This window comes from Furipterus horrens, unplaced genomic scaffold, assembly GCF_987537825.1.
Source record: "Furipterus horrens unplaced genomic scaffold, mFurHor1.1.pri manual_scaffold_3, whole genome shotgun sequence".
NCBI classification, from domain to species: Eukaryota; Metazoa; Chordata; class Mammalia; order Chiroptera; family Furipteridae; genus Furipterus; species Furipterus horrens.
Genome location: NW_028327173.1, coordinates 5,282,154 through 5,293,190, shown reverse-complemented (window position 1 = coordinate 5,293,190; position 11,037 = coordinate 5,282,154). Strand labels below are relative to the sequence as shown.

General features: G+C 53.3%; 1 long non-coding RNA gene across 4 annotated transcripts; it reads right to left on the bottom strand.

Moving 5' to 3' along the window:
- Positions 1–2,644: 2,644 nt before the first annotated feature.
- Positions 2,645–9,931, bottom strand: LOC150014146 (uncharacterized). 4 transcript variants are annotated; one of them, XR_016509627.1, is made up of 4 exons: positions 9,517–9,931; positions 8,592–8,689; positions 6,159–7,542; positions 2,645–2,873 (listed from the first exon to the last, which is right to left on the bottom strand). It is a non-coding gene; the product is annotated as an uncharacterized LOC150014146 (long non-coding RNA). The 4 variants fall into 4 exon arrangements; XR_016509629.1 differs by lacking the exon at positions 9,517–9,931 and having other exon boundaries at positions 6,159–7,229; positions 7,462–7,542; positions 8,592–9,240; XR_016509626.1 differs by lacking the exon at positions 9,517–9,931 and having other exon boundaries at positions 8,592–9,240.
- Between the last annotated feature and the right edge of the window lie 1,106 nt (positions 9,932–11,037).

The window sequence follows — 11,037 nt, the reverse complement described above, 5'->3', positions numbered from 1 at the left end:
ATAAGGTCAGATCCTGAAGGGTCCCCAGGGTACTGTGGGAGCAGCTCAGAATGTCTGGGCACAAGGCTGGGAGTCTACCATCCAAGGCTCAGGGTCACTCCTGGGGGAGCTACCTCCTGGTTCCCTTAGACGGCCTGTGTCCCCACAGCCCCGGAATGTCCTCCTGGAGGACTCAGGAAGCCACAGTGGCCTGCCAGGGACGTGTCCACCGTGACTTTGGGGGCTGGCTGAGGTGGATCCTTGGCAATGTTTGCCCCATTAAGTTAAATAGTCCAGGGTGGCAGTGATGGGCGGGATTGCAGTGGGGGTCGGGGGGGTGGGTGTTTGCAGAAGGCTGACACCCTTAACAATGGCTTCACAATGGCTTTGGCCTTGCAAGGGTTCCATCCTAAGGGGCCCAGCTGAATGTGAGCGCATGTCCAACCTTTCAAAGCACCTGGCAGTATTTCCAGATTCTTCTGCCACGGGACTCCCTTCCATGCCTCCAGGCCTTTGTACGCACTGTGCTCGCTCTACGGGAGCCCTCCCTGCGCCAGCCCCAGCCCCCGCTGACCCGGGCCCCTCCCTCTGCAGCCTGGGCGCTGCAGCTGGATGTCCCAACGCAGCAGCTTTTGTTTACAAGTGTCTTTCCTGCTTTAGTTTTTACTGCACTGCCTGTCACCAGCCCAGGAAATATGTGTAAAAAATCCAGATAACAGAGCCGGGAATGTGTGGCCTGCCTGGACCTTCTCACCCCTCTGCAAGGGACAACCTTGTAGCAAAAAAAATCAGCCAACTCGGTTTCAATAACCCTGGGGCCTTGGGAATGCAGACTGGTGCAGCCACTCTGGAAAAGAGCCTGGAGTTTCCTCAAAATATTAAAAATGGGCCCTGGCTGGTGTGGCTCAGGGGATTGAGTGCCCACCTGCAAACCGAAAGGCTGTGGGTTTGGTTCCCGGTCAGGGCACCTGCCTGGGTTGAGGGCCAGGTTTCCCAGTTGGGGGTGCATGAGAGGCAGCCGATGGATGGATCTTTCCCACGCTGATGTTTCTCTCCCTCTTTCTCCCTCTTTCCCCCTCTCTCTGAAAGTAAATAAATAACATCTTTAAAAAAAATTTAAAATGGAACTGCCTTATGATTCAGTGATCCCACTTCTGGAACTATACCCTAAGGGTCCTAAAGCACCCGTCAGAAAGATTATAGCGCGCCTGTGTTCATTGCAGCGTTATTTCCTGTAATAGTCAAGATCGGGAAGCAGCCCAGGCGCCCATCAGCAGGTGAGCGGGTCAGAAAGCTGGGGCGCATCTACACCATGGGACGCTGTGCAGCTGTGAAAACGAAGGCACTCTTACCTTTCGTGACAGCATGGATGGACCTGGGGGGTGTCATGCTCAGAGAAATAGGCCAGAGAAAGGCAAACACCATACGCTCTCACTTACGTGTGGAATCTAATGAGCAACATACACTGACAGACACAGAACCTGAGGCGCGGACACGTGGAACAGACTGACAGGTCTCAGAGGGGAGGAGGGGTGGGGGCTGCGTGAAAGAAGGGGAAGGGATTAGCCAAAGAACGTATATGCATGACCCACAAACACAGACAAGTGTGGTGATGGCCAGGGGAGGACTGGGGGTGCAGGGGAGGGGTGAAGGTTGGCAAAGGGGGGGAAGTGGGGACATCTGTAACAGTGTCAACAATAAAAAAACATAACCCTGTGGCCTTGAAAAGGATAACGTTTAATTCTTTAAAACAATCTGAAGTTCAGAGCAGGCTTCCCTTGAAAGTGTGGGTACCGGCGTTTTTGTTTCTGTTTTACACTGAGGTGAGATTCTCATTCCATTGGTCAGTGGGATTTTAAATGCACCCTTGGTTCATTTGTGGGGTGGGGGTGGGGGGTGGCTGGTGCTGGCCAGCCAGAGACTGGCTTGTCCTGGCAGCGGTCCCTGGGAACTCGCACTGTGGGAGCGTGGAGACACTCTCTTCGTCCAGCTGTCCCCTCCCACTCCAAGGGCTTTCTCCTGGGGGAGGACAAGCCTGGGGTTGCCAGAACTTCTTAGGCAACCCAGGGACACGCCGATCTCCCAACTGCTCTGCAACCCTGGTTCTTAAGGACACGGTACAGGGACCTGGCCCCCCTGTACCCTCCCAAGTGGCCCTGACAGTCACCGATCACATTTCCATCCCCAGAACTTTAGAAGCCTGTTGTTCCTGAATGGCACATTTGGTCCCAAGTCACATGTCTTGAGGGAGGTGTGAATTGGGAAAGTGACTTTGAGTGGGTGTTTTCTCTCCAGGAGCAGCTCCCGGTGGGGCTGGAGGCAGGGGTACCTACCCCATGGAGACAGCCCCCGTTAGCTTTTTAAATTTAATAGCCTCGGATATGACACCAGGAATCATATGCATCAACAAAGATCAAAGCAAAGAGAAACCGATTAATCAGTTACACTCAGAGTCATTTTATGGTATATCTGGCTTGATGGATTTTTTTTTTTTTTTTTTTTTTTAGAATAAGGGTTATTAAACTACAGTGTATAGGAGTGTTTTTGAATGGCCTGGGAGCTAAGAGTGTTTTTTACATTTTTACATGATTGGGGGGAAAGCACAAGGAGAATAATACTGCATGACATGTGAAAAGTACAGAAATTCAAACGTCTGTGTCTTTAGATAAAGTTTTATTGGAACACAGCCAGGCCCATGTATTTACATATTGTCTGGAGCAGTTTCCCTCCAGAGGCGGAGCCGTGTCGTGGGGACAGAGACTGGACGTCTGCAAAGCTGAAAGCTGTTACTGTTTTCCAAGAAGATCCTGGAGCCCTGAGCTAGAATACTGGCAGAAAGGACGCTAACGATGTCGCTCATCAGTGGCACCGGCGGCAAGGCATTGCACACATACCTGGTGAATGAATGAATGAATGAATGAATGGATGAAGTGCACAGACACAGTCACGCGGTCTCACATGGAGGGCTGGGTCCACGTGATGAGTCTCAGGGCTTCAAGACACTGTCTCCTGGACAGCCACCAAGGCATCTCTGCTCGGGAGCACACCTGTCCCTGGCATCAGTGCCCCTCCCTATCCTCAGGGCCGGAGCCTGTCAGATTACCTCATGTCTCAGTCGGCGAGGGCTGCCCTAACCAGGGACCGCAGACGGGCTTACACCACAGGCGTTGCTTTTTCTCAAAACCCTGGAGGCTGGCGGTCCAAGATCAAGGTGCTGGCACGTTGCGCTTTTCCTGAGGCCTCACGGGGTCGTCCCTGGGTGTGCGCCTCCCTGGGGTCTCCCTTTCTCTTCTTATGACCTGTTGGGTTCCAGCCCAGCCATCTGACCACACTGAACCTTCACCACCTCTTTCAGGGCCCCTTGTGCGAACACAGTCCCGTTCTGAGGTCCTAGGAGTTAGGACTTGAACATGTGAACTTTGGAGGAACACAGTTCAGTCCATAATAATTTTATTTAGCTCAAAGGGTATCTGCTCAGACAGAGACAGACTCATAGCTGGAGAGCGGATGGCAGCTAGTGGGGGCGGGGAGGTTAGGGGCTGGAGGGACTGAGCCAAAAGGAAAAAGGACCCATGGACACGGACAACCGTGTGGGGATGGCTGGGGGAGGGGGTTGAAGGGGACTAAATGGTCATGGGAAACAATACAATTAAGATTAAATTAAAAAACAAGAGAAAAAAAAGTGCATCTGCTCTGGGGCCCCGTCCTTGGGCGTGGAAGGGAAACTCGTCAGGCCTTCACGCCGCTGCCACCTCCTGCCTTCCCACCTGCGGAGGTCCTCAAGGTCTTCTGATGCCCAGGCACTGGGAAGGGGCCCTCGGGACGTCTGGCTTCCCTGGTCACCGCTGCCCTCTTCTCGATGAGGCTGGGAACCCACCTCGCTCCTGGCCCCAGAATCTGAGTCTGTCCCCACACACGCACTTGGAGGCCCCACGGATGCCAGTCGGCCCGTAGAATGCCCTTCCCTGACTGCCACTCCCGAAGCCCCCAGCCTCAGACAATTCAGATCTTTCTGGGGATGAAAAAACAAAACAAAACTCTGAACTTTGTCCCAGAGCCCAGAATTCCTGAGCGTCCAGCCTCCAAGGCCAGCCGGTGTGTTTTCAGGTGCGGAAAGGGAGAGAGTGAAAAGAGCTTTGTTCTTTTTCCTCGAGTCGGGAAACAAAATACCCATTATTCCGTGGCTTAGTAGGCGACGCTGACACCTGCGAGCTGTCTGCCCGGCAATGGCCTCCGCAAACGTCCGCTCTGCTCAGGTCCCCCAAACCCCGTGTCCCTAAACAGTGCCAGCCTGGCCTCCAAGAGAAAACAGATGACGGGGCTGCAGGCCTCGCATGCGTGGCTTCCTGCCAGGACCCATGCAAACACCCTCATTCCCCCTCCTTTCCCCTGCAGCAGAGGGGTCCCCGCCCCAGGCCAAGTGCTCCCCACCCCCCAGCTTCATCCATGATCACTCCCTCTATGTTTTGGTTTTGTTTAAATCAACCTTTTAATTTTAGAATTGTTTAGAGTTACAGAAAGTTTACAATGACAGGACAGAAGGTTCCTGTACCTCCCTTCCCCCCAGTCCTGTACCTCCCTTCCCCCCGGTTTCTCCCACTGATAACGTCCTGCAGGACTCTGGCACATCTGTCACAACTCATGAACCAATAGCGATACGTTATTGTTAACTAACGTCCACACTTTACCCAAACCTCCTTAGTTTTCACCTGACGTCCTTCCCCTGTTCGGGGAGCCCACCCAGGGCACCACGTGACGTCCACTGGTCACGTCTCCTTGGGCTCCTCTGGGCTGTGACAGTTCCTTCGGCCCCTCTTGTTTTGGATGACCTTGACGGCTTCGAGGAGAAGTGATCAAATGTTTTGTTGCTTCCGTTGGGATCTGTCTGACGTTTTTCTCATGATGAGACTGAGCTCGTGTGTTTTGGGGAGAGGAAGACCACAGGGGAGCCGGGCCCTTCGCATCACGTCACATCAAGGAGACTGACCACTGTTGAGGTTGACCTTGATCCCCTGGCTGAGGAGGTGCTTGCCACTGTCTCCCCTGCCAAGTTCCTCTTTGTCCCCTTTGCATAGTGAGTGGGGAGGTATGCTTCACCTCCTTGGGGGTCCGTATTTACATCAACTATTTAGAATTCTCCTGTACGGGAGATTTGTCTCCCCCACTTAGTTACCTATTCAATTATTTACTTGTATCAGGATGGACGCATGGATGTTTATTTTCTCGTCCGAGTTGTTACCCAAGGCGGCATTATTTATTTTTTTGTTCGAATTGTTCCACCGTGGCCCCTGGGAGCCCTTCTGGTGGTTTCGTGTCCCTGTGACAGGGCCCGAGAGCTTAGTTTTCAGAGCACTTCCTGTCTTTCTGGCTTTCCAAGATGCTTCAGGCTCCCGGATACAGTCCCTCCTATCCCCTCGAATCAGTCATTTCTCCCAGGAGCCCCGGGTCCTGTTACTGAGGAGAATGGGGTGAGAACCTCAGATCTGGGTGCAGCATGTGCTCGTTGTCGCTTGAATATCATTGCTTCTAGCCCTCCCAAGGGACCCAACCGGGAATGTATGTGTAACGACAAGGAGCCTGTGTCTGGATGCCTATCTATGATTTCCGTATTTATCTGTCTGTATTTATATCAAGCTAAACGTGAGCTCATGCCGATGTCTCCAGGTCCACACCAGGCCTGCACGGTTCATTCCTGCCTCCCCTGACCCCTCGCTTACCTGCAGCTCTGCTCCCCGACAGCAGGACTACCAGCTCCCTCCCATCATCACCCCGGCTGTTGGTCTGATCCCAGGAGAAAGCCGCTCAGATCTGCTAGCCCGGCCCGTGTGCCAGGAGGAACGACTTTCCCAACTAGCTACGTACGTATAGTTCCTTTGGCCTAACATTTGAAAGTCTCCCCTCATTTCCGGGGTTGCTCAGGCGTCTTTGATAGCATTTTCCCTCCCTGGCCTCCTCCCTGGGGGTGGCCACACATTTGAAATGCCCTTAGATTCTTTGTCGCAGTGTGCATTCCATCCTGGGGACCCCAACCCCTAACTGATATTTTAAAAAATGTATGTCCACAAAGGCTCCCTCTACGCTCGAAGCCCCAGCACACGGTTCTGACGATGCCCGTGGCTACTGTCCACAGTTTTACACACAACAGCCTGACTACACCTCCCAAGAGCCCCGCGCGTCACCTTCTCAGTCCTCCTCCCAGCCCTTGGCAACCGCCGATCTGTGTTCCGTCCTCCTTTCCTGCGTGTTACCTGAACTTGACTTTCTCCACGGGCTCCTGCCTGCCAGTATTGAGCATCTTTTAAGAACCTGCTCCCAGAGCAACTTGGGTACGTCCCACTGTGGCATCACATGCCTCCTCCCGTCGTAGCCAAGCTCTATATTTGTCCTCAGCCTGGTTTCTCTCCTTGCTACTGAAACTGCTCCTGCCAAAGTCACCGAGGGCGTCCCTGTTGCCAAATGCAGAGGGCCCTCCCCGCCTCTGCGACCGCCGCCAGGGTGCCCTCTGTCTCTGCAGCGCTCTCCCTGTGTGCTGGAGGCTGCTGCGTGGTCCCCTCCCGGCCAGGCTTGTTTTCAGTGTCAGCCTCTCAGACCTCCACCGGACCCCCCCACTAGGATGTCGTCAAGGGGGCTTCCCACACAACAGGACCCGAACCCACCGTGGTCTCTTGTTGCCCACCACGAGACTAGGAGTCACCCCAAAATAGGGAACATAAAAAAATAAAAAAATGTTTAAATCCAGAGATTAAAGACAAAAAGAAAAATCCATCAGCTGCCTGGCTGTCTCCTAGCATTCTTTTTCCTACGTGTGGCCTCCTGATTCTGGCCTGGCCCCCACCCTGTCGCCACGTGGGGTGACCGGCAGAAGTGATTTTTTACATTAGCTTATCATACCCGGGCTGACTGCGGGCCACATAAATCTACTCCCTGAAACCCAGCTCCTCTCCCCTTCCCGGATCCCAGATCGTGGCCTGAAGCCACTGTGATGCCCCCCAATGGGGACAGGGTTGGGGGGGCAGCAATCATTGGAGAGGGAGTCAGAAGAGAAAGAAGCAATATTTGATTGATTGAGGTTAGATCTCTCATGTTGGCAAGCTTTGCAAAGACCGTGACCATGAGAGGACCATGGCCAGGCCTGCTGACCTTTGAGCTCCGGCCCCTCCGTTACACCCCCGAAAGGGTTCTTCATCTGAGCTGTCCTTGTGTTCCACGCGAGACGTGCGTGGCTTCTCTTAAGGCCATTCGTACATTGTCTGGGTGGTGATTCCAAAAGACAAGCAGTATTTAAAAATCTTGCTTACACAAATATTTATAAAAGCATCATTCATGATAGTCAAACAGCATAAAAACCCAGATGTTTGTTAAGGGATGAACAGAGAAATAAAATGTGGTCGCCCCCCCGTGACGGAACATGACTCGGCACAGGAAGGAATGAAATACTGATACACGCTAGGGCGTGGGGGTGGGGGCCTTGGAAACTGCTACCTTCTACTGTGTGACAGAAGCCAGGCCCACAGGTCCCACGTTGTGGATTTCACTTATGTGAAATGTCCAGAATAGGCGAATCTGTAGAGACAGAAGGTAGATTAGTGGTTGCCAGGGGTTGAGGGGAGCCAGAATTAGGGGGTGAGGGCTAAGAGGTGCGAGGTTTCTTTTTGGGGTAAAAAGGTTCTCTAATTGATTGAGGTGACAGTGGCCCCTACCTGTGAGTTCCCTAAAAGCAGAGCGTGGGTGAGTTGTATGCTATGTGAATTCACACTCTTTAAATAAAGCTGTCACCAAGAAACAAGATGAAATAGGCCCTTGCTGATTGCTTTAAGGCAATCTTTATTTTTATAAATATTGATTCTTGCAAACGGGAGGCATCATTGTGTGAATTCTTGGGCTGACTCGGAGTTACAGGGCTCCTTTCCCGACAGCCCCCACTTGCGGCTGACATAGGACCAGCCCAGGCGGCTTATTCACGGGTGCTGGAAACTGCGCCCCCAGGGAGTTGTGGGGTCCTGGACACCGAGCGGGAACAAAAGGGAAGCAGGTCGTGCCCGAAGCAAAAACGATCGTCTCTCTCCACACAAAGACACGAACCTGGAATTGGAACCTGGGACAGTTTTGCACGTGACAGAATTTCAGCCCCGTCTGCAGGGCGGTGGCCCAGCCTCAGAGAGGCTGCTTGCTGGTGCCAGATTAAACACAGACATGATTGCAGCAACAGTCAAAAAATAGCAAAGCAGCACCAGGAATCGATTCCGGAAGCTAATTGGAGCGGAAGGCTCACACGCAGGGCGACCGTCACAGGGCGGACACGGAGGGATGCCAGGTGCGTTTTCAGAGCAGTTACAAACAATGTGCTCTTGGTCAGATTCCAGCTCTACCTGCGGACCTTCGGGCATCCTTTGCAATGTCTTAGCGCATGAGTGGTGAACGTGGGTGCTCAGTGGGTTCCCCGGTGGCCAGGTCTCCCCGTCTGCTACCACAGAGAGTCGCTGAAGCGGCCGGTTTCCATTCCCCTTTGACCAATTTCACCATTCACCCACCTGAGCATTAAGCCCTGTGCTGGTGTGAATGGTGACCCCTCCCAAAATATTTCCACCCAGAACCTGTGAACATGACCTTACCTGGAAACGGGGTCTTTGCAGATGTAACTAAGTTAAGGATCTTGAAATGAGATCAACCTGGATTGTCCAGATGGGCACTAAATCCAATGACTGGTGTCCTTAGAAGGGGCAGAAGAGAGAAAACACACACAGAGAAAAGGCTGTGGGAAGAGGGAGGCCCTGTTGCCACAAGCCAAGGGACACCTGGAGCCACCAGAAGCAGGAGGAAGCGAGGAAGGATCCCCTCCCAGAGCCTCCGGAGGGGGTGATGCCCCGCCAACACCTTGATTTCGGACTTCTGGCCTCTGGAGCTGCATGAGAAAACAGTTCCGTTGTTTTAAGCCACTCGAATGGCCACTCAGTTGGTGGCCACTTGTTACAACAGATCCAGGAAATGACTACAGTCCCTCTGAGTCATCGGTACGATGTTTTTAAATAAAGCATCATTTACCGCATGCCAGGGACTATGTAGATTGAGCATTAACCTACTTACACCATCTGATCCTTGGACTAGCCTGCGTGGTGGACACTATCCCAGCCCCGTTTTGCCCCGTGGGAAGGGAGGGGCAGTGGGTTGAGTGGCTGGGTCAGGAACTGCTGTGTGATGAGCTCCCCCTGCGCTCTTGACCTTGGCTACCTAATACTTGGAGCCCCCCACCAGACCCCCAGCCTCCGCCTGGTCTGTGCCTGAGAACTTTGATTCTGTGCACCAGGTGGCACCGCAGGGATCTTAGGGGCCATGGGGACAATGCAAGGGTGAAACCCAAGCTTTAAGTAGCCAGGCCCGTAAATAATCCCGGGAGTCTCCTATCGCCCTACCCAGAAGGACCCCCCCCAAAAAACAGCAGCTTCCCACCCCTGTCCCCCCATGTACTCTCGTTAGGACAGGGGCACTCGGTCAGGCAAGGAATGACTGGTGAGCGCTGGAAGCCACCCCAGAAGCTACCTTCTCCTGATGTGGGCAAGAGCCCCGCTGGCCCATTGCTTCATGTAGCCAGTAGTGATGAAGGTTGGCGGGGCACAGACAGAGCCGCGTGAGAAGGGACAGTAGCTATGAAGAGCGTACCAGGGCAAGTGGGCTCACTGAGACCCTCGGAGCATGGGGGTCCCTTGTCCCTGCTCACGGCCATAGCTTCTAAGGACAGATGACTCTTCTTCCCCAGGCCACCCTTCACCTCTCATTCTGGTGCCCCAGAAAAAAGAAGTATTGGTTGTCACAAAATGTTTAGCAATAAATAAACAGGTGTGGGTCCCGAGGTGCAGGGCTCTGAGGGACACTTGTCAAGGTGAAGTAACTTGAGTCCTGTGACCTTTCCCCACAGGGAGCTGGGCCGCCTGTCAGGCCAGAACAAGTGCACCTGGGAAAGTCATCTGAGCTGCCTCCCTCTGTCCACCCCACGCCTCCCGTAAATAGCAGCTGGGGAGAGCCGTGGGCTGGGGGCACGGACTGTACTGCTGGCTCCTCGGGGCCAGGCCAGGCAGAGGGGGCGTCTTTCTAAGCCCTGGCAGCTGCCCCAGCTCCTGGATGGGACTGGTTTGTTTAAGCTTCCTGGGCCAAGCTGTTTGCTCTCCCCACTGAGAGTCTGAATCTGGACACAGCCGGGCAAACACGCGGGTTTGTTTTCTACTTCCCTCCTGGACCAATCCCTTTATGGTGGGAAGGAAATGGTGGAGGTGAGGGGTGAGGCGCATGTGCTTAGAATCGGCCCGCGAGTGTGTCCTTCTCGGCGAGGGACACATCAGAGCTTCACTGCTAGCAGACTGAAGTTCGGAGAGAAAAGGCCTCTGCAGGGTCGCGGTCTGGCTGTGCGCTCAGGGCTGGGCCGACTTCCATGGCCCGGGCCAGTCTGTTTTTGTGGTTCACTTCCTCCGATTTAAAAAAAAAAAAAAGAATTATATTTCATAACTGCCTTATTATAAAGACAAACATAATTCAGTCTGAATTCGTTATTATGTATTATTGGTGTAATTATTTTTTTCCTGATTTTATAAAGTAATTAAAATATTTTTGTGGGGACCTAAGAGTATCAGGGCCCTGGGCCTCCTGGGCCTGAAGGTTAAGTCCGTCCCCTGCTTATTTGTTCTTTAATGGTTGTCTGCATCCGGGTTTCCTGTCCACGTCGATTTACATGCCAAGTCTTTTTTCCCCTCTGCAACAGGCCCATGGGGTGGGCAGCCTTGTGACCCCCCAAATGCAGATGTGGAAACTGAGAAATCAGATAACTTGTCCAAGGTCACACACAGCTGGGGCTGGACGCACAGCTCGTCACACCCCACAGCCGGCACTTAACCTCTACGCCAGATGCCTCCTGGCCCACGTTTGACTTTGACATGTTTACATGCCCACAGTTCATGGTAAAAGCTGCACACGGCTGCCCGGAGGCCTCTGTTAATCAGTAGCCACTTGCACCTGGCCCAGTGGGCGCTACGTAGAGCATGAAGTACAGTACAGACTGAACCGCGCCTG